This window comes from Marmota flaviventris, chromosome 1 (assembly GCF_047511675.1).
Source record: "Marmota flaviventris isolate mMarFla1 chromosome 1, mMarFla1.hap1, whole genome shotgun sequence".
Taxonomy (NCBI): Eukaryota; Metazoa; Chordata; class Mammalia; order Rodentia; family Sciuridae; genus Marmota; species Marmota flaviventris.
Genome location: NC_092498.1, coordinates 24,618,745 through 24,623,906, shown reverse-complemented (window position 1 = coordinate 24,623,906; position 5,162 = coordinate 24,618,745). Strand labels below are relative to the sequence as shown.

The following is a 5,162-nucleotide window of genomic DNA, read 5'->3' as shown; positions in this document are numbered from 1 at the left end:
TTTTCTTCTGCATAGCCGTTTAACTTTGGGCAAGTTATCTTATCTGCAACTCTGTTTCTCATTCAGAAAGCTGAGATAATCAGAGTGCCAATCTCATGGGGTTGTGATGGGGCTTAAAGGAGATAATGCAGAAAATGCTGAGAGACTGAAAACACAGACAATGGCCTGACCTATAGGACAACAGATCTCTAACCCACAACCTCCACAGCATCCAGCCCAGGAAGCCAAAGCACAGCCTCTGTAGCAATTGGTCCAGAACAGTCAGCACTTGACCAAGACAATAAGTGCCAACTTCCCCAGTTTTTGCCCCCTCTTCCAACTTGATCAAGCAGAGAAAACCTTATGTTTTTCTCCAAACTGATCACATGGACTGTCCGTTCGTTGCTAGGCCTCCTGTCTCCTTCTTTCCTAGGCCTCCAATCAGGACACATCTGAAGCCTTCCCTTTTTTCTATTACATAATGCTTTCCCATCTTCTGCCTGCCTTTGAGTCTCTGCTACACATTAGTGATGGTGACTGACTCCTGGGCTCTAGAAATCTCAGAATTAAAAGATTCTGTTTCATCTCATTTGGGTGGTCTTTTTAAATTTCCATTGCCCTAACGAGTGTATTTTCAGAGTTTAATCATTGCCCAATACACTTTATAAAAGAAGTAGAAGTATTTATCAAGTGAAATTTTACTTTACAGAATCTCAATATATAAAATAGATAAAAGCAGTGTTTTGCCAGATGTGGTGACACAGATTTATAATACCAGCTATTCAGGAGGTTAAGGCAGGGGGATTTGTGAATTCAACCCTGAGCAACAAAGTGAGCAAAGTGAGACTTGTCTAAAAAAAAGAAAAAGTGGTATTTTAATAGTTTATTCTATTTAAGTCAGTCAATATTAATGGTGGGACTTTTATAATGATCTCAATAATATTAAATGGAGGGGCTGAGGCTGTAGCTCAGTGGTAGAGTGCTTACCTAGCATGCATGAGTCACTGGGTTCAATTCTCAGCACCACATTAAAAAAAAAGTAAAATAAAGGCATTAAAAATATTAAATGGAGTCAAAGGACAATTGCAAGCATGACTTTTTTTTTTTCTTTTTGGTGGTGTTGAGGATTGCTGGGGATTGAACCCAGGTCCTATACATGTGAGGCAAGCACTCTAGCAACTGAGCTTTATCCCTAGCCCCAAGCATGGTATTTTTAAAAATCCTGATTCACAACCAGGTGTGATGGCACATGCCTGTAATCCCAGCTACTTGGGAGGCTAAGGCAAGAGGATCCCAAGTTTGAGGCCAGTCTCAGCAATTTAGAGACCTTCACAGCTTAGCAAGACCTTGTCTCAAAAGATAAAAAGGAATGGGGATGCAACTCAGAGGGAGTGGACCCCTGGGTGATTTAATCCTTGGTACCAAAACCAAACAGCAACAAAATAGAAAAATAAATAAACTAAAAACTCTAGGGGGGGGGGGGTCTCAGAAACATGGAGTACAAATTTACTCGTGTGAAGTCAGGGTTCGGCTCTTAATTCACTTTCTAGGTATGCTGCCAACCAGTTGAGTAACTTTGGCCAGTCACTTGACCTCTGAAATTTCTTTGTTTCTCTGCAAATTGAGGAGGCTGAAGTCAACAAGAACTTCTCAAAATTTATTGCATATCAATAACCACAAGGGGATAGTGGAGGAGGGGGAGTGCCTGTTTAAACATAGGCTTCTACCCCTTCCTCAGTGGTTATAAAACAGTCTGGCGGGGGGGGGGGGGTGGGTGCTGGTCTAATATCTGCGTTTTAACAAGCACCCAGCTGAATCTGAAACTGGTGTGTCACTTGGGCAGACTTTGAGGAGCAAATGAGTAACTGGTCTTTTCTGTCCCTTCTGGCTGTCACCTGTGTGATTCAGGTAGAGCTGGCCATGAGTAATGCACATTTTACTGCTCTGGAGCCCACAGAACAAAGCATTCCCAAACACCCCCATCCACTGTCCCCACCCCGCCCCCGCCATGCCCCGGGTGTCCATACACCACAGGTGAAATTAATCACGCAGCACCCTCTGCCCTCCTGCTCCACGCCTTCTCCATATCCTGGATTGAGATAGGAGAAGCCAGAAGAGCATTTGGCTAGGAGCCTGCCCTCCAAGGCTGAGGAAACCCAGGCCACCCCTCAGGCTCTCCGATTCCTCCCCATTCCGCGGTTGAGGCCCCGGCTTGGTGTGGACATACCGTCCTCTTGCGGCGAAAAAAGGGACTCCGCCTGGGGAGGAGAATAAACGCCGCTGCGGAAACCCGGGCATAGATCCAAAGCTCTTCCTGGATCCGAGGTGGAGGACAGGGGAGATAAAGGCATCACCAGATTCCCCCGCAGCCGGTCCTCCCACGTAAACTTGATCTCTGTTGTGTAATGTAAAAACTTATACTTTACAATTTGTTTGCACAAAGTTTATCTCATGTGATCCATTCTCTCTGCCTTTTCACATGACCTTTCTTCCTCTTCCAGAACTAGAAGGAAAAACGGAAAAATAACAACCTATGTAAATGCCTTTCTAGTATTTTGCATAAGGATAGGCCTAACCCCTCCCTTGTTCTTAGGTTCCAGGGGCCAAGATCATGACCTTGACCCCTACAGGAGCCCATTACCTTCGTTCTGCCCTGTGGTCGCAAATGGAGCTTAAACTTGGCCACGGTTTGGTCTCAAGAAGAGAAAGCAAAGTATATGATCAAAACATTACAAGCCTGGCTTTTCTTCTTTTTCTTTTCAGTATTGGAGATTGAACAAGTGCCTCACACTTGCTACCAACGCAACTATATCCCAACGCCCCCCTTTTTAAAATTTTTTTTTTGGTTATGGACTTTATTTTTATTTTTATGTGGTGCTGAGGATCGGACCCAGTGCCTCATGCATGCAAGGAGACCAACCCCTTTTTAAAAAATTTATTTTAAGACAGGTTCTGCTAAATTGCCCAGGCTGGCCTCAAACTTGAAAATTTTCCTTCCTCGGCCTCCTAAGTAACAGAGGTCATAAGCATGTGCCACCACACCTAGATAACAATTATTTTTTGTTTCAGCAACTTTTAAAAGGCATGCTGTGGGCTGGGGTTGTGGCTCAGAAGTAAGAGCTGCCCCTAGCATGCGTGAGGCACTGGGTTCGATCCTCAGCACCACACAAAGGAAAATAGAGACATAACTAAAAATAATAATAATAATAAGTTTTTGTTTTTTTTTTTTTAAAGGTGGGTTGTGGTGGTACTCGCCTGTAATCCCAGAGGCTTGGGAGACTAAGGCAGAATCATGAGTTCAAAGCCAGCCTCAGCAATTTTTTGAGGCCCTAGGCAACTTGGTGAGACCCTGTCAGGAAAGGAAAGGAAGGGGAAGGGGAAGAAGGGAAGGGAAGGGGAAGAAGGGAAGGGAAGGGGAAGAAGGGAAGGAAAAAGGAAGAAGGGAAGGGTTATAATAAAAAAGAGAAGAAATACAGAACCATAAATGTACAGTTCAAATAGCTTTCACAAAGTGAGCAAACCCGTGTAACCAGTATCCAGATCAAGAAACCAAACCAAACATTGCCACCATTCTCTAATGCACTCTCCTGTCTCCTCCCACTCACAATTCACTACCGGGATAACTGCTGTTTTGACTTTTAACACCTACTGTGGTTTAATGTGTCCCCCTCAAAGTTCATGTGTCCGGAATTTAATTCTCAAATTCAAATGTTAATATTAGGAGGTGGGGCCATTGGGAGGTCATTGAGATTAGATGAGCTCATGAAAGGAGAGCCACCAAGACACTAGTGACTTTATATGAAGAGAAGGAGAGACACAAACTAATGTGCTTGTTTGGTCTCACAATGTGATGCCCTCTATCATGTCATGATGCAGTAAGAAGGGCCTTATCACATGCTGAGCAGACGGCAGCACCATGTTTTTGGACTTACCAGCCTCCAGAAGCATGAGCCAAATAACTCCCACCCCACACAGTGCTGAGGATAGTACCGGGGACTCACACATTTTAGGTACTAGGCAAGCACTCCACCAATTAAACTTAGATTTTTCATAAATAACCCTGTCTCAACTTTTTTGTTATAGCAACAGAACATGAACTAAGATGATGCTGTAGGTTAATTTTTGTCTGCTTTTGAATTTCATATAGAAGGAATCAAACTATGTATTCATGTATGTAGCTTTTGCTGAATGTGAACTTAATCTTTGTTTATAGCACATAGATTGTTCTTTCTTATTGTGGTAGTGTCATGAGTGAGCATAAACCAAACATATTTGTGCCTTTCTAGAATATCAGAATTTATTAAATAACAGTAAATTCCCAAGCTACATCACTTTCATTAGCTGCTGTTTACTGACTACTCATGGGTCACGCAGTAATCCTAAGGCAGGCAATCTGCACAGGTTCTTTGATTCCAATCTTAGTTACTAATATCTATAACATTTAGGTTGTGTATGTATGTGTGTATATATATATATATATATATATATATATATATATATATATATATATTTAAATATACACACATATATATAATATATATACACATATGTGTATATATATACATGTATATAAATATATATATACATGTATATACAATATATATATATATATCAAAAAGGTCAAGATGGCCTTTTTTAGGAAGGTATTAGGTATTAGGAAGCTAGGCTGCAAGCAAAAGGCAGAGAGCAAATGAAAATGCAGAAGAATTTCTGCAGGTGGTGGATAAGATTACAAACCAGCACAAGATCTTGTTTAGGGTGCAGAGTTGTCAGAGTTTCAGAACTTATTCTAGGCCAGGGTCCAGATGGCAGGCAGTTTTGAGGTGGACCATGTCAAGTAGGAAGATTGAACTGAGCTAAAGCCTGGGGACAGAGTTGGAGACTCATTCCTTGTCAATCTCTTAATGCATTCCCCTCATGATGCATTCACCAGATGGTCTGATGACAGATCCGTGTGTGCCATAGCACCCAGTTTGAGGTGCTTCTCTTTTTATGGGTTTCAGGTGAAGGCGTTGTATCTCTTGAGATTGATAAGCTTGTGGGCCTGTTTCTTCTGCTGTGGAGTTGATACACCCATGCATCCATGTGTTTCTGATTTAATTTGATAAGTGCACAGGTGGTCATTTTTATTAGCATGATTAATGTATTTATTTGTGTCTTATGGTTGTGCTAGGCAGATGGTT

At 42.1% G+C, this 5,162-nt stretch overlaps 1 long non-coding RNA gene across 2 annotated transcripts; it reads right to left on the bottom strand.

Moving 5' to 3' along the window:
• Positions 1-1,731: 1,731 nt before the first annotated feature.
• LOC139704643 (uncharacterized) lies at positions 1,732-4,932 on the bottom strand. Of its 2 annotated transcripts, none has more exons than XR_011706479.1 (4): positions 4,717-4,932; positions 3,235-3,328; positions 2,207-2,374; positions 1,732-1,874 (listed from the first exon to the last, which is right to left on the bottom strand). It is a non-coding gene; the product is annotated as an uncharacterized lncRNA (long non-coding RNA). The 2 variants fall into 2 exon arrangements; XR_011706480.1 differs by lacking the exon at positions 4,717-4,932 and adding an exon at positions 3,629-3,758.
• Between the last annotated feature and the right edge of the window lie 230 nt (positions 4,933-5,162).